This window comes from Canis lupus, chromosome 11 (assembly GCF_003254725.2).
Source record: "Canis lupus dingo isolate Sandy chromosome 11, ASM325472v2, whole genome shotgun sequence".
Lineage (NCBI taxonomy): Eukaryota > Metazoa > Chordata > Mammalia > Carnivora > Canidae > Canis > Canis lupus.
Window position 1 is genome coordinate 17,825,259 of NC_064253.1, and position 18,095 is coordinate 17,843,353.

Below are 18,095 nucleotides of genomic sequence, written 5' to 3' on the forward strand. Positions count from 1 at the left end.
AAAACCTAAGTAATTCTGTTACCTAAAACCCACCATAGCAAGAAAGCCTAGGGACTTCTGTGGTGCAGCTGTGACCTTAGCAGTAGATTCAGCAATAGCTGCCAGAGTTAAGGAGCAAGGTCATCACATGTCTTAACACAGACAAAAAGCCAGTAGTGAGGGGTGCCTGGGTGGCTCAGTCAGTTGAGTATCCAACTCTTGCTTTTAGTTTAGATCATGACCTCAGGGTCATGAGATTAATCCCTCCACCCCTCCCTATCAGGCTCAGCACTCAGCAGGGAGTCTGCTTGAAGATTCTCTCCCTCTGCCCCTACACCAACTCGAGCACTTTGTTTCTCTAAAATAAATAAATAAATCTTGAAAAAAAAAAAGGCAAGTAGTGAAAAGGCAAAAGGAATAAAGGTTTCATATTGGAGATGAGGATCACAATCTGTGAGCTGTATACCTCAAGATCCTATCTTATTCTGGGGAGGAACTTCCCTAGTCAATTTTTTTCCAGTTATATTGAGAAATAAATGACAGGCGTCACTATATAAATTTAAGGCATACAGCAAGATGGTTTGATTTTCATTTATTGCAAAATGATTACCACAATACGTTGTGCTAATATCCTTTTCTCATATAGATATAATGGAAAGAAAAAAAGGAAATAGGAAACAAACATTATCCTAGTGCTACGAACACATAGGATTTACTTCCCTAATGAGGTTCCTGTACACCAAATGTCAGTGCTACCTACAGTCATCATGACATACATACCTGGTACTCATTTACCTTATACAACTGGAAGTTTGTATGATTTGACCACCATCCTCTCTGCCAGACCCTCCGCCTCTAATAACTACAAGTCTGATCTTGCATTTAAGATTCCACATGTAAGTGAAATCAAACAGTATGTCTTTCTCTGTCAGACTTATTTCCCAGTCCCACCAATTATGCATGAGGCCTCTCTTTTTCCCACATCCATACCAGCATTCATTACCTTGTGTCTTTTTTTATGCTGGCCATTAGCAGAGAGAAAAAGCAACTAGTGAAGACACAAAGGAAATAAAGCTTCTATATTGGAAATGACGATGACATGACATGTCCTTATGGTTTTAATTTGCATTTCCCCAATGACTAGTAATCTTGCGTATCTTCTCATGGACAGGTTGGCCTTTTATATATCTTCTTTGGAGACATAGCTTCCAGTCCTTTACCATTTTTTTTAAATTTTATTGAAGTTCAATTTGCCAACATATAGTATAACACCCAGTGTTCATCCCATCAAGTGCCCTCCACAGGACCCATCACCCAGTTTTCCCATCCCCCTGCCTGCCTCCCCTTCCACTACCCTATGTTCATTTCCCAGAATTAGGAATGAATTCTCATTGTTTGTCATCCTCTCTAATTTTTCCCACTCATTTTCCCTCCTTTCCCTTATAATCCCATTCACTATTTCTTACATTCCCCGTATGAGTGAAACCATATAATGATTATCCTTCTCCGATTGATTTATTTCACTCAGCATGATACCCTCCAGTTCCATCCATGTTGAAACAAATGGTGGGTATTTGTCCTTTCTAATGGCTGAGTAATATTCCATTGTATACATAGAAGACATCTTCTTTATCCATTCATCAGTCAAAAGACATTGAGGCTCCTTCCACAGTTTGGCTAATTGTGGACATTGTTGCTATGAACATTGGGGTGCAGGTGTCCCAGCATTTCACTGCATCTGTATCTTTGGGGGTAAATCCCCAGTAGTGCAATTGCTGGGCCATAGGGTACCTCTTGTTTTCACTCTTTGAGGAACCTCCACACTGCTTTCCAGAGTGGCTCTGTGTGTTTGAGTTTCTTCCAAAGTTGTTCTTGTGATTGAGTTCTAGTTTCAAAGCATTGAGGTCTGGAAATATGCAAGGACAATCCCAATCTTTTGGTATCGGTTGAGACCTGATTTGAGACCCAGTATGTGGTCTATTCTGGAGAAAGTTCCATGTGCCCTTAAGAAGAATGTGTATTCAGATGTGTTTGGATGGAAAGTTCTGTCTTTATCTGTGAAATCCATGTGGTCCACTGTGTCATTTAAGACCCTTGTTTCTTTGGTGATGTTCTCCTTATAATTTTTGTCATTTTCAGAAAGTGGCATGTTGAAGTCTCCCACTATTAGTGTATTATTATCTAAGTATCTCTGGTTATTAATTGACTGATATACTTGGCAGCTCCCACATTAGGGGCTAAAATACTAATAATTGTTAGGTCTTCTTGTTGGATAGACCCTTTAAGTATGATATAGTGTCCCTCTGCATCTCTTACTATAGTCTTTGGGATAAACTTTAATTTATCTGATAGGAGGATTGCTACCCCAGTTTTCTTTGGAGGACCATTTGAATGGTAAATGGTTCTCCACCCTTTCATTTTCAGGATGGATGTGTCCTTAGGTCTCAAATGAGTCTCTTGTAGACAGTAAATAGGTGAGTCTTGCTTTTTTATCCAGTCCAATACCCTGCGTCTTTAGATGGGATCATTTAGCCCATTCACATTCAGTGTAACTATTGAAAGATATGAATTCGGTGTCATCGTAATACCTATTCAGTCCCTGTTTTTGCGGCTTATTTCTTTGGGCTTCCTCTTTCTTTTACAGGGTCCCCCTTAATATTTCTTGCAGAGCTGGTTTGGTGGTCATATATTCTTTTAGTTTCTGCCTATCTTAGAAGCTCTTTATCTCTCCTATTCTGAATGAGAGCCTTGCTAGATAGAGTATTCTTGGCTGCATGTGCTTCTCATTTAAGACCCTGAATATATTCTGCCAGCCCTTTCTGGCCTGCCAGGTCTCTGTGGAGAGGTCGGCTGTTAATCTGATATTTCTCCCCATATAAGTTAGAAATCTCTTGTCTCTTGCTGCTTTAAGGATTTTCTATTTATCTTTGGAATTTGCAAGTTTCACTATTAAATGTCGGGGTGTTGAACAGTTTTTATTGACTTTGGTGGGAGGGATCTCTCTATCTCCTGGATCTGAATGCCTGTTTCCCTCCCCAAATTAGGGAAGCTCTTAGCTATGATTTGTTCAAATATACTTTGTGGCCCTCTCTCCCTCTCAGCATCTTCTGGAACCCCAATTATACATAGATTCTTCCTTCTCAGGCTATCATTTATTTCCCTTAACCTTTCCTCATGGCATCTTGTTTCTCTTTTTTCCTCTTTTCTCTCTTTTTTCCTTGATGGCAAGCTTCATTCCTTGTCACTTAGTCTTTCTTCCATCTCATTAACCCTAGCAGTTAGGACATCCAGTTTGGATTTCATCTCATTTAATTTATTTTTAATTTTGGCCTGATTAGATCTAAATTCTGCAGTAACAAAGTCTCTAGAGTCCTTTATGATTTTTTCCAGAGCCACCAGTAGCTTTATAATTGTGCTTCTGAATTGGCTTTCTGACATCAAATTGAAATCCATATTCTGTAACTCTGTGGCAGAAAGTATTGTTTCTGATTCTTTCTTTTGTGGTGAATTCTTCCTTCTAGTCATTTTGTTCAGTGCAGAGTGGCTGTATGAGCGAGTTGAGTCAAAAATATCAACCATGATCTAAGTAAATTCCACCCTAGATGATTCTGACAAGGTTAGAGACCAGAAAATGAAAAAGAAGATCAGAACAAAATAAAACAAAAGGACCACAAAAGTGAAAAACAAATTTTAAAACAAAATTGTGAAAAATAAAAGGCCAAAAACCCCAAAGAAGAAGAAAAAAGAAAAAAAAATGATAAGAGGAAACAGATAAAAAAGAAAAAAAACAAGGGGTACTGGGAGATAGTGGTGGTGAAGAAGTGGTAGTGGAGGGAGAGTGTAGTCTACCTGAGGGGTTCTAGAGGGTGATCCTTTTGGTTCTGAGTGTATTAAGTTCTGTATGTTAGAAGATGCTGAGTCCCAAATTCATATAAACCAGAAATACTTGTAGAAAGCCCCAATACTGACCACCAAAACATACAAGATAAAAGAGGGGGGCAGAATGGGAATGAAGAGAGAATATAATCTCACAGAATGATCCAGCAAGGTATCCCACTTTGTTCTGGGTGTATGTTGTTCATGTTTTAGAAGCTATTAACTCCCACCATTGTAGAGCAAAATGAGGCAGAGAAAACAAAAAACACAAAACAAAAACCCATATCTCATATATCTCCCTAAATTAAATTAAATTAAATATGTTGAAGGGAATCCAGAAGTGAAAAAATACATCTAAAACAGTAATTGTAGAAATATGAAAGTCAAAAGAAAAAAAACTTAAAAATGAAGAGCTGGTAAAATATTGTAGTTAAGAGAAAAAATATTGGAAATTTTAAGTCTGATATAAAAACCAGTTGTAATGGAAAAAGGAAAAACATTTTCCTTTAAAAAGGGAGGACCCTGTATTTCTATATACTATGTTCCCTCGATTTTCCCTTGGTCCTGGAGCTTCCCAGTGCCGCGTGGTCCAGAACTTGCTCCTCCCTGTCCTTCCAGCTGGTCTTCCGGGGCGGGGCCTGCCGCGCTGACTCTCAGGTGCGTGCACCTGGGGGAGACGCCCCGCCCCCCGCCAGGTGCCGGCTCCGCCTGCGCTGCTCCCCGGCGAGGCCTCTGTCCCCGGGCCCCCCCTCCCGGGCTCAGGGGAACGAGGAGGAAGCAGCAGGAGGGCGGCGGCCGGCTCTCCAGCCCTGGAGTCAGCTCCGCGGGCAGCACCGCAGGCTTCCCCCCCCACCCCTGCTCCCCCAGATGCCCCGGGGCTGCGGCGCTCCAGCCCCTCCCCGAGGTCGGCCGCGGGGTGCGGGGAGCTCTGCCCGGGCGCCCCTCCCCTCCTGGGGACCCCGGGAGCCTGGAGGCTTCCCCCCCTCCTGCGGCCCCGCCCGGCCTCCCCGCCCAGCACTTGTCCGCCCGGGAGCTCCGCGCCGGGTCCGAGGTCCCGCTTCTCGGGCGGGGCTTCCCGGCTCCTCGCGGCGCCCCTCTCGCACTTCATTGTTTGTTATTTTTTTCCACCTTTGTACTTCAGCCGGGACTCTACAGAGCGAAAAGCTTTGTCTCCTAACAAAGTACCCAGGGATCCCCCAAATCTTATACTTTTAGAGTAGAAGTCTTGCATCTCCTTAGTTAAATTTATTCCAAGTATTTTGTTGTTTTAGATGCTATTGTATATAGGATTGATTTCCTTATTTCTGGTTCAGAAAATTTGTTGTTAGTGTATCAAAATATTAAATTTATATGTTAATTTTGTATTTATCCTGCAACTTTACTGAATTCATTGATTAGATCTAACAGTTTCTTGGTTAAATCTTTAGGATTTTCTACATATATATCATGTCTTCAGCACATAGCAACAGTTTCATCTCTGGCTTTCCAATTCTGATTTTTTAAATTTCTTTTTCTTGGGATGCCTGGGTGGCTCAGCAGTTGAGTGTCTGTCTGCCTTTTGCTTAGGGTGTGATCAAGTCCCACATGGGGCTCCCTGCATGGGGCTCCCTTTGCCTATGTCTCTGCCTTTCTCTGTGTGTGTTTCTCACGAATAAATGAATAAAAATTAAAAAAAAAATTTTTTTTTCGTGCCTGAGTGCTCTAGCTAGGACTCCTCGTACTCTGTCAAGTGGGAGCGGTGAAAGTGGGCACCCTTGTCTTGTTTCTGATCTTAGAGGAGAATTTTTCAACCTTTTACTCTTGAGTATGACTTTAGCTGTGGGCTTGTTGTATATGGCCTTTATTATGTTGAGATATGTTCCTCCTATGCCTAATTTGTTGAGTTTTTACCATGAATTGAATATTGCAATTTGTCAGTTGCTTTTTCTGCAGTATTGGGATGATCATACAATTTCTTTCATTCTATTCATGTGATGTATCACGTTGATTAATTTGTGTGTTGATGAGTGAAGCCATGGGCTCTGCTCTCTACTCAAGTGCCACTCTACATAGGGCTGCTGAATAGGCTACATAGCTTCCAGTGTGCTTTGGTTAGTTTCCCTGGTCAGATAGGCCTGACGGCTGTATTCAACAATAGAGTGGTGGTGGAGGGGTGGCTACACATTAGACTCCCCAACCAGATACAGAAGGAGAAACAGCTTTAAAACTGGTAAACCTCTTTGCTATCTTAGCTTGAACTGACCCACCAACCTACATCCCAAATTCTCTGACCAGAAAGGGCCACTGGCTTTGTTCTGCAAAATACCACCTCACATACCTGCCACTCAGCTTAAGTGTCCCTGGAGTTGTTTTTTTCAGGAGTTGTCCCTAGCCTATATGGTCAGATGGAGCCTCTCTACACAGCAAATGAGGCTTCCAGGAGTTGGTGCCAGCCCTTCTGGTCAGATAGCCCTGGAAGATGCTCTCCAAGTGAGTGGGTCTTTCATTTAGTGGTGGAGTGGGTCTTTGATTTTGCTCTATACCTGGGCATAGGCAAACCAGGCTCTAGGGCTGGGAAAATTCATTTGAGGATCCAAAATAGATCCACTGAGTTCCCTGGTCAGAATACAAACCTGCCATGGTTCTGCACGTAAGTAAAACCACTAGTTGGGATTTCTGGTTGGGCATTGCAGATATGAACTCAGTTTGCCAAGATCCTTATGCTGGTTGTTGCAAGCCCGTCTCATCATGGTCAGGTTCCCAGTAGCTGGACCCCACAGATTTCCCTGCAACCCATGTAGTGTGAGATCAGAGTAAGGGTTCTGGCAGTGATCCATAATGCCGGCGTGAGGGCAGCTTCTTGTCCTCCCAGGCTCTGTTTCCACACTGGAGGAAGTGTGAGCACTAAGGAGACCTCTCCAGGTAGTGCTGTGCTGGCCTGGCGGAGGGGCAATGCAGTAAGCACATAGCTGCTGCCCTTCCCCTTCTCATGCAGTCTGTTTGGTCCCGTGGTGCAGGAGTGGCTGCTCTAGGCTCACTGCCATGTTCTAGGATCCTCTCAGTGATGTCTTGTTCTTGAACAATCATCAGTTGTCCTTCTTGTGAGGGGGACAGTGTCAGGAAGAATCTATGTTAACATCTTGACGACATCAACTCCCTCTCTGATCAATTTTAATTTGAGACTTCTAAGTGGCATGCAGTTCGAGTCTAGTGGAGCCTTCTTTAACTGAGATATGTGGGCTGAAGTGTTAAGTCTCTTGAATTTGGCTACTGTCTGGGTAGTGAGGAGAACCTGGTATCACCCCTTCCAAGTAGGTTCAAAGACAGTCTTTGTTCTCAGGGATTCCAAAACAGAAGAGTACCAGAAAATTGAAAACATTAGTTTAGAGAATTGCAGCCAGATATGTGAGGAAATTAGAAGAATTCTGGATCCAGTTTGGTTTAGAAGTATATAACAAAACCTCAGAGACCATGAAGAGAACTAGAATTTGATACCCACAAAGATGTGTTATAGTTTTCTACTGAAACATAATTTTTTTTACTCTATAATAACCCTCATTTCAATCAAAGATATTGAAAGGAAGACTAATTTGTTTGCCAAATAAGTCTAATCTCATTAAAGTTTGTCTGATTATTTACATAAGTACAACAAGAGTAGTAATTGGCCATATAGGCTCTTTTAAAATCTGCTTTGCAAGAGCTGTTAATAAACAATCTTAATTCAGTCTTGTAAAGCCTCTCTAGGCTGAGACCAAGTTAAGGACTCACTTTCAGAGTTCACCTGTAATACCCATAGATTTTGGGTTAAATCTTCTCTTTTTGAGGTCCCTAAAATATCCTGAGGCTCCTGGGACTGCCAGGAAGTAACCTTACTTATTCACCTGGTAAGGCATCAAGGAATCCTGTCAGCAAGTTATCAGGCCAGTTTTTCCAAGAGCCTTGTATTGTCTCCATAAAATCAACATTAGTTCCTTAAATCTGTTTGGTGATACTGATTTTATGCCTGTTCTCAAATATGATAGTCTAATTAAAGCCTTGGTAATGGACCAACGTTTCTAGTTGTGTCCTGTTATAAGAAGAACAGATTCCTATTGAACTGATGCAAATAATTATCTTGCTAGGAAAATAAGAATACTCAATAAGTTTCTGAATTCTGGAGGGATTATGTAGGGAGAAAAAGTAAATGTTTCCATTCTGTTTACAAAGGTGTATTTACGAAATTACTTTTGAGTCATAGGAAAAAAAGAGAAAAAACTTTCCTTAAATCTAGAAAAACAAAACATTAAGGAACTAGGAATATTTCAAAGAAAAAGTGGTAAAAATAATTATAATCATCATCATTTCATTCAATACTTTGTTATTCTTGTTCTGCTTGAATCCAGTTTTTTCATTAGTTCTGTAAATTCTTACCCAGTTCAGTTCCATGATCTTTTCAAGTTTTCAGAAACTTGAAATCTGGAGTTGTTGTCAGAGTCTTTTCCATGGATCTCCTGAAGATGCAGGACTTTTGCAAATGCTTCCGAATAAAACAATAACTATAAATGACAAAAGAACTTTTTTAAAAAATGGCCATTGTTAAGGAGCTGATGAGAGTTCATTTGATAAGGAAATGCAGTTATTTCCATGGTATACAATAATTTAGAATAATAATTGAACAATGAGAGCACTGACAAATTTTTAGAAACTTCAAACAATTTTTGGAATACTTATATTAGTAACATATAACTATACACATGTAAACCTAACAAGGTTTATTTTCACTTCTTGCTTGGTAATGCTTCCCATGGAATTTAACATATCAAAAAAACCACAATAGTTTAATATCTGTCCTTTACAAAGTAGGAACAAATTCTTTGAGATTTTTTTTTTTTCAGGAACGTTTTAGGAAATCTCCACATTACTTTGAAGCAAATAGATTCCATTTAGAATTTGATTTGGGGAAGTTGTTAAAACATCAGAAGTTTTGAGCATCTAACTAAACAGGGTCACACATCATTCTGAAATAATAATTATCTATTTAACCAAAATGACAATAGAAGATTTTAAAGGCAAATACAGAAAGTTTCATAGTTTTGGACAAAACTGAGCCCTTTTAATATTGAGAAAAGTAGATTTTCTTAATTAATGAAAAACCTGATAAAGTCAACATGAAGCACAAGAAGTAATTCTAAGACATAAGATCTTGGTCTCCTAGGAAGATTTTTGAATGGAAAAAAAAAAAAAATCCACAATCTCTTATCAAGAGCTGACCAATAGTTGAAGAACGTTTTGTCCTTTTAACACAGGAAAAAACAAACAAATTCTAACTTTGTACCAGTGTAGCTTTAATATTAAGGCCCTTTTTATTTTAAAAGATTTTATTTATTTATTCATGAGAGACGCAGAGAGAGAAAGAGAGGCAGAGACACAGGCAGAGGGAGAAGCAGGCTTCATGCAGGGAGTCCGATGCGGATCAGGCCCTGGGCTGAAGGTGGCGCTAAACTGCTGAGCCACCCAGGGATTCCCCCTTAAGGGCCTTTAAAAAAAATAAATAAATAAATTCATTCCTATCTTAACCAGCTTGACCACACATAAAATTCCTTCATCATGATTCTTTTTCTACAATTCTTAGCCACTCTTATTTTTCCTCATGTGCATTCTGGAATGACCATTTTACTCTAGGTCAAAATTACTCTCTTTTTTTTTCTCCTTAACAACAACAAAACATGTCCTCCATAACTTTCCTTTTCCAGATACACTTTCAACTCTTTTTAAAACTATTTTCTATGTGTAGTTATTTTCTTTTTGTTTCATTACTCCTAGTAGTTTGAATTATACATATTGATTAGCGTTCTTAGAAACATTCATTTCTAGTGAAATTACTTAGCAGTAAGCAGCTCTGGAGCTGGTTACACACTCCCATTCTATGGGTTAGTAAGTTTATGAATACATCCAACTACCTTATCTTCAGTTTGCTTCTTTATGTCAGGGAGAAGATCTTTGACTAACATGGAAATCAAAGATTCTTATGTCTGAAATTTAGAGCTGTGTGTCTTTATAATGTTTTAGAAAATCCTTCCATATACAGCTTCAGGATATTTTTTCTTTCCCTCTGGGTATAGAGTTTCATTTAAACTTAGGGGAGAAGATCTTTAAAAAATTTCCTATCGGACTCTGAATGGTAGTTTCCAATTCAGCCAACTTCTGACCATAGGGCTACTTTTAATTTTTTTTTAACAGATTTTATGTATTTGAGAGAGAGAAGGAATACATGCACAAGAGAGAGCACAAGCAGGGGTAGGAGCAGAAAGCAAGGGAGAGGGAGAAGTAGACTCCCTGCTGAGCAGGAAGCCCAATGCGGGGCTCGATCCCAGAATCCTGAGATCATGACCTGACCCAAAGGCAGATGCTTAATCGACTGAGCCACCCAGGTGCCCCCATAGAGCTACTTTCAAAAAAAATCCTTTTGCAAGCACCTGGGTGGCTCAGTCAGTTAATCTGACTCTTGATTTGGGCTCAGGTCATGATCTCAGGGTCTTGAGATGTCGCCCTATGCTGAGCTCCACACTCAGTGAGGATTCTGCTTGAGATTCTCTCCTCCATCTGCCTCTCCCCTGCATGCTTGCTCTCTCTCTCTCTCTCTCTTTCTCAAATAAATAAATAAAATCTTTTCTAAAAATCCTATTGAATATCTTGTCAGGTTTCAGCGTGGACAAACAATAATAATTCCTAGCAGTTTTGAAAAACCCCAAAGGTGTAAAAGACATCCCACAGAGGGTGCAAAAGCTACTACCCTCTCAAGATGCAGAGCCATTCCCCAAAATAACCAAAAGAAACACAGACTTGGGCAATTCCTCTGGGAGCTAACAACAGTTAGTAGGGCCCTAGCAGCAAATGGTGTGCATCTCATATTTCTGTCCAGCCATACTTTGGAGCCCCCAACCTGAAGGCTGAGCTTCCTATACACAAAAGAGCTACCTGTCTCAGGCAGGCAGAAAGCCATGCTAAGTACTCTGCACATGAGACAAATAAAAAGGCAATACCTATTTCTGGGAAAGGATCAATAACCAATTGGTACCCCAAAGCAAATTCATGAGTCACAATTCAAAGCTCTAATTCTTAAAAATTTTTTCCTGCAATTTGAATTTAGAGAGGAAGAAACAAAATGAAATTTTACCTTCCTTTCTCAACCACATACCACAGAGAGAAATCTGGGAGAGGTGACTTTGGTAAAAAGTCTTATTTTTTGCTGATTTCTGTCAGTTTTTGCCAGATCCCATCTGCAGGCTCTGGAGTGGGTGGAGTATCCCAGTGGATCTCATCTAGGTCATCAGAAACTGTAAAGGAGGAGCACCTAGGTGGCTCAGTGGTTGAGCATCTGCCTTTGGCTCAGGTGGTGATCCCAAGGTCTGGGATGGAGTCCTGCATTGGGCTTACTGCCGGGAGCCTGCCTCTCCCTTGCTCTATGTGTCTGCCTTTTTCTCTGTGTCTCTCATAAATAAGTAAAATCTTTAAAAAGAAAGAAAGAAAGAAACTGTAGAGGAAGAAAGATAATTTCTCGTCTACCCTTTATAGTGAATGGTTGGCCAACGACCCTTTTTCTCAAGCAAATCTCATACATGGATACATTTATCTCAGTTAAAATTCCTCCACTGCAGCCAATGTGATTCCATATTACCTTTGATGAGATTAACCTACCTGTGCCTCATTAAAACAAAATTTCATTTACCAGAGGCTTCATGCTGGACCCAGTCCAGGTGAAGGCAGACCTAGTCCAGCTCTGAACTCAGTCCAAGTCTGGCTGGTCTCAGACCCAGTCCAGAAAAAAAAAAAAAAAAAAAAAAAAAACCTGAAACCTCATAGCACAAATGCTGCAGAGTCAGGAACTGAGAGGTGCTTACCCAGAACCTTCCTTCAGAGGCAGTGAACCTGCTTAAGGGGCTCCACAGGTACCCATGTCTGGTTGCCCCTGGCTCCTGGGGCTGTCTGGGGTCTCCTTTGGTTTCCTTTTCTGATGCCAGAACTGTTAAAGATAAACTGAGGTATATTAAAAATTCTGAGAATTTATTTGAACAAATATGGATTTGAATTAGGCAGTGCCAAACTGGAAGTGGTTAGGAGCATTCTGTGGACAGGGGCCAGGGAAAAGATTTATGTAGAGAAAGCACAGAAACAATGGAAATTATTGATTGTCTGTAGTTTAAAGCCTAGTCAGCTGTTGGTGATTGGTTTGCCTTAATGTTTTGATTTCATAACCTTGAGACATTTCCAGGCTTACATTTTGGTGTGTTTATGTAGGCCACTGGGGTGTGAGGCCCCCATTGTGGGGAGAGGAGACTCCCCACTGAGCAGGGAGCCTCACTTGGGCTCCATCCAGAGACTTCAGGATCATGACCTGAGCAGAAGGCAGACGTTTAAGGCAGCACCCCTAATGGCCTCCCTGTTTGATTAATTTAACAGCACATAGAAATCATTATAAAACAGCAAATAAACACAAGTAAACGACAATGGAGTTCAAGATGGGTTCATACCTGGTGGAGGGGGATCAGAGGTTTCATAGAAGTGGTCTTTGAAATAGGTCTGAAAGAACCGGTAAAATTTTAGCAGACGGAGGTAAATGGAAGGAGTTTTCAGGCCCATAAAAGTGAGTCAGACCAAACTATTTGTACTCTATGCCGTGGAAGTTGGCAGCTGCCGAGGGTGTTGAACAGGTGAATGTTGATTTCCTTTTGACATTTCCTTGGCTTAAGAAAATAACTGAACATGGATCTATGCTATAAAAAATTAATAACTAAAGCAAAAGCGAAATTCTGGCTTTGATTTATTTACAGGGTGATCTCTATCAATTTTTTGAGCTCTCAACCTCATGTAACCAGATGGTTCTGTCAAGTTTGTCTCTTTCCCCCCAAAAAATTCACCAGCAGAGACATTGGGGTCAGGAGTTGGGAGACTAGAATTCAGCCTCGGTCAGTTCCTACCAGTGTGAGTGACCTTGGGAAGGTCTCCCACTCAGCTGGAACTTCTTCATCCATTAAGAAATAATGAATCATTTCATGCCTTCTTCACAGCATTAGAATGATCAAATGAGTGAACATTCAGCAAGAATTCTTTGTGAGCAGTGAAGTGTTCTGCCAAAGAGATGCAGCTTTATTCTGTCATTTCCCATTGCTCCCACCCCACCCCACCCCACCCCACCCCTTGCCTCCTCAGCAGCATGACGATGGCAAATGTGAAAGCACAGGCAGATGTGGTGGCCTAACACTGGATTTTATTATTCAGCATTTTCAGTTGTTAACATATGCAATGACCATGACCATCGGTAAGGATATATGTTCCTGGCCTATCTGGAATCCAAAGCAACATTTTGCCTTTGTGTTCCTCTGCTATTGCAAGTGGGGATTGTTTCCTATTTGCTAGGAGAGCCTTTAACTAGGGTAAAACAATTTAAAGCCAGATAGGATATTGGGAATTATGCAGCCACTCTATGCCCCAAAATAAATGCAGCATAAGTACTCCAACATAAGCAAGGCTTTGGGCATCTAGCTAACTATGATGGAAAAAGTCATTTTGTGCCCCCAAGCAAAAGAGAATTATAAAAGTAATGTGCCGTCAGAAAAAAAAAAATAGAACAGTTTCCACAGAAGGAAAAACTCAACTACAAATATCGGGTAACCACATAGTTGGTCTAAGCAGTGAGACAGCTCTCTTGGTTGTGAGCAATTTGGAGATGATACAGAATTTAACAGGTCAAAGTGTCAAGTTACAAAAGAACTGTTTTGGAGAACTGAGATAAGTCATGGCATTTTAAAATTCTGTCCTTCTATTTCTGATGGCCTCTCTGAGGGTTTCCTCATCCTAACTAAGCCAGCTGAAATGAGATTAACTGAGGATAGTGTCTAATTCTGGCCCTAGGAAAAACTGAGGTAAGACTTTTTTTTAATTTACTCTAAAACTCACCATGAAATTTGTTTCATTGCCCTTGATAATTTTTAGACATCTACTTCCTTTCTTTTCTCTTGTCTCCTATCCCCTCTTTTATATAGACATATATTGTCACTTACATACAGGATAATCCCTCTACTGCCCTGCATATTTCATTTCCATTTCAAATCCTGTGTAGATTTCAGAGTTAACCCACAGTTCCAGTCCCTCTGGAGCTTTCCTTCTACTCATGTGGTGATGACTGATAACAAATTTGTTGATATGCCCTTCATCTCAAGAAGTATACTTCTATTATAGGGGCACCTGGGTGGCTCAGTTGGTTAAGTGTCTGACTCTTGGTTTCAGCTCAGGTCATGATCTCAGTCATGAGATTGAGACCCACATCAGGCTCCCCACACACAGTGGGGAGTCTGCTTGAGAGCTCTCTCCCTCTGCCCTCTGTGCATAGATATAGATACAGATATAGATATGGCACTTCAAGTAGTGAGAATTTGGTTGTAGAAAACCAAAAAAGGGAATTTTGCAATAAGCCTTGCAGAAGTGTTCCTTATACCTCCAGCTACTTGAGACTAAACTAGATGATATCTGATGAAACTTTAAATAAAAAATAAAAAAATGTATAAGTATATTAAAAGTAAACAAATGAAAAGAGTTGTGCCATGCAAACACTAACCACAAAGATACCTATTCTAGGTATATAGTATCAGGAAAAATAGATCTCAGAGAAAGGACTATCACTGGAATAAAGAGAGACATTATGTAGGGATAAAGTAGTCAATTTTCAAATATATATATATATATATATAGACAATCTTAAATAAGTATATATATATACACTTATATATATTATATATAATATATATAACAATCTTAAGTATGCACCAAATAATAAATCTGCAAGCTACAAGAAGTGAAAAAATGATAGCATTTAAAGGAGAAACAGATATATCTACAATTATAGTTGAAGACATCAATATTTTGCCCTTAAGAACTGACAGAACAATGAGAGAATAAAAGGTCTGCACCGAGCTCCACATCCCCCTGATCCTCTTTCAGTTACCCTAACCCCTGAACCAAGTGTGTATCGAATTCTATGATGATAGACAACAGCAGGAGCTCCTCTTGCACACCATCCATCCCATCAAGGTTACGGGTTGCAAGAACTGACACGTGTTTCAATCTATCCTTTTAGGTTCCAGTTCTTGTTTGGGGTCACAGCTTGTCTTTGCTCTTCCCTACATGACATCATCTTTCCTTCCTCACTGCCTGCCCTGCAGACTTTGGCTCCAGCATTAAATGCAAACACAGTAGCCTTACAGACACTGACTCACAGGCTCCCGTAATTGTATAAGGTCAAATCCTTGTAGCAAATCCTTTAATATATTATATTTGTGTCTATGAGTCTATATATCTACATCCATATCTGTGGCTGTATTTCCAACTACATCATATGTATATCTACACATCCTACTGGTTCTACTGCTCTGATTGAAGGCTGATTGGTATAGAATTTGGTACCAGAGGAATAAAATCTTTAAGATTAGTTCTAAAGAAATAGAATCTTTAAATTAGTTTTTCAGAAACTCAAACATAGTTTTGAGTTTTCTGGACTGGATCTTCTGATCAGATTAGATTTATAGGCATTAATGACCACCTTTCCAGGGGAAAAGGGACCTTGGTCATCCATGGCACACAATTTCACAACGATTACTTAAATTATCTCCTATAGATGACTGTAGTCATGTGCCCATTGAAGCCAGTGCTCTGGGAGGCCTAGTAATTGCTTCCATAGAGCATTTTAGTGAATATGAGAGGTATGCAGGTGCCTAAATGGCTCAGTCAGTTAATCGTCTGACTCTTGATTTCAGCTCAAGTCATGACCTCAGGGTCATGGTATCGAACCCCATGTGTAGCTCTCTGTACTGAGTGTGGAGCCTGCTTGGGATTCTCTCTCTCTCCCTCTGCCCCTCATCCCTGCTCATTCTCTCTCTCTCTAATAATAATAATAATAATAATAATAATAATAATAATAATAAAAAGAAGTATAATGGAGTTGGTTGGCTATTGTGCTGCAGAAATGAGGGAAAGAAAGTAGTGAGCTCAGGGCTTTAAATTCCAAGCTTTTGGTCTGCCCAAGGGATTGAAAGCTTCAATAAGTCTCCTAAAGGAAACTCTTATCTCTTGTAGCCATAGGGAAGCTATTTCTCAAAATCAAACCCAGTGTCTGATCCTGGGGATGGCTGAATGCCAAATGCAAATCAAATTCCCAATTCTAGAGAATCTCTATTGTTAATGTTAGATAAGTGATACAGCTAGAGTAACACCTGAATAATTGGAAAGGGATCATTCAGGCATATTCCGGTGACCTTGGTACTTGGAACCTCAAAAGTCTGCCAAGCCTTCTTTCCCTTTAGAAGACTTTTAACCTCTGCCTAATGAGATTAGTCTTCCCTTGGCTGAAGAACCTGTACTGGCTTCCCCAGAGGTAGTTATCTTGCACGGTACTACTGATAGACCTTGGGACCTACTCTCCCCATCTCTCTATACTTGCAGACATATAACTATACTCAAGACTCAGTAGGCCTCAAAGGATGAAACACAAAGTGTGTTCCTTGAGGAAATCTGATATACACAAAATAACTTTTTTCCATAAAGCTGGAAAATAGATATAGGAATAAATTTTAAAAGTATAGGATCAAGGTAGAAGCAATACAAAGTGATAGGGCTCACTCATCAGAGAATCTGCATTCAAAACTAAAGGCCTGTAAATGGCTCTAACAGTTTTCTTGATTAGCTGTCCAAAATATGGACCCCAAAGTGGCCTATGCTAAATTAAGTCAAAGTGCCAGATTTTTGGTATACCAAAGAATAAGCTATCCAAACATTAGGGAAATTAAACAAATTCACATACATTTAGTGACTGTTTAATGTAGGTATTCTCTGCTCAGGATATGAAGTTTTATTTATAGCTATTACTTTGATCTTATTAATTTCCTTATTCATCTTTGGTATTTGTGATGGCTTGTCTACTTTCCATATCTGCTTCTGAGAAGAATGTCCTAGAACTCTGTAATCACAATGGCTTGTCTCTTTCTTCTGGTTCTGTCAGCTTCTTTTTTTTTTTTTGTTTATGAAAAGAACTCTCTAATGATGAAAGTTGTATACTTTTTTTGTAACTAACTTGGCCTTTTTCTTTGGGCTCTCCCCAAATAAAACTCTCTTTGCAAAGGAGCATTAATAAATAATGGTAAGTTTATTCAACCTAACACAGGTCACAAGGGAAGGGATTGTATTTCTCAGTGTATAATACTCATTTCAAAAATTTCCATTATATATCCCCCTCCCAAGTTTCCTTTCTTGGCCTCACATCCATCGGGCATCCTCTTTCCCTTTCCCTGCTCTGGCTCTACAACTCTTGCCTCCATCTTGTGTTACCCTAGCCCCCTCTACTCACCACGACTAAAACCATCACTACTCTCTGTCTTGGTTTATTATATACAGCAATTTAGCTCTATCCTAGATTCTTACTGCAAATCATACGATTTAATCCACTACTTCATATAAATTCAATGTATCTAAGGCCTTTGTGATGAGGGAAACATGTTGACTATGCTCAGAAAATGAAAGACTCCCCCACTCCTAGGCCCTATCTTCCTTAAGAGGCAATGGGCTTACACATTTAATATGGTAATATATTTCAGTTCAAAATAAGACTTTTTTTTTTATTCAAAGAGAAGAGTGACAAAATTGCTATTTTTTTCTGGTTATCTAAAGAGTCATGAATAACAACCTGAATTAATGGACTGGATCTATGTTTTTATTCCAGGTTTTAATGAGTTTCAATGATGTCTCAGGATCTCTTGTGGGCAGTCACTCTGGCAACTGATGGCTTGACCCATCATTTGATCCAATTCTATTCCAAGATCATGACAAGAGAAAATACTGAAATTTCTTGGAAAATCAATGAATTTAAATGTCCTTTTTATCTCATTGAATGATTTGTCTGTTGACAATGCTTTCTTTCCACACACAGCTATACACAGAAAACTCTCTCATTTTAACATAAATCATACAATGTTTCAGATGATAGGACATTACTATGGTCAAAATTAGTAGTTGTAATTATCTAAGACCAACTAACTCATGAGGGCAGAAAGATGTAACTTTAATATTACATCATTCATCTTTGCTTCTGTCTCAAGTTTACACATCTTTTCTGATACCAGAAAATAAAAACTTAAATCAGTCCTAGGTTCCTTCAGTCTTTATCAGCACTAGCATCCTGTGAGTACGTATTTGCAGACCACAAATACGTCCTAAGTACAGAGTTGACAAGATAC

General features: G+C 39.8%; 1 long non-coding RNA gene across 1 annotated transcript in view; it reads right to left on the minus strand.

Moving 5' to 3' along the window:
- LOC112650100 (uncharacterized) overlaps positions 1–16,791 on the minus strand; it is an 18,346-nt gene extending 1,555 nt beyond the window's left edge. The window contains exons 1-3 of the long non-coding RNA XR_003129953.3: positions 16,667–16,791; positions 11,715–11,836; positions 8,245–8,369 (exon numbers count right to left, since the gene is read on the minus strand). This is a non-coding gene — a long non-coding RNA (uncharacterized LOC112650100). The remainder of the gene's footprint in view (positions 1–8,244; positions 8,370–11,714; positions 11,837–16,666) is intronic.
- Between the last annotated feature and the right edge of the window lie 1,304 nt (positions 16,792–18,095).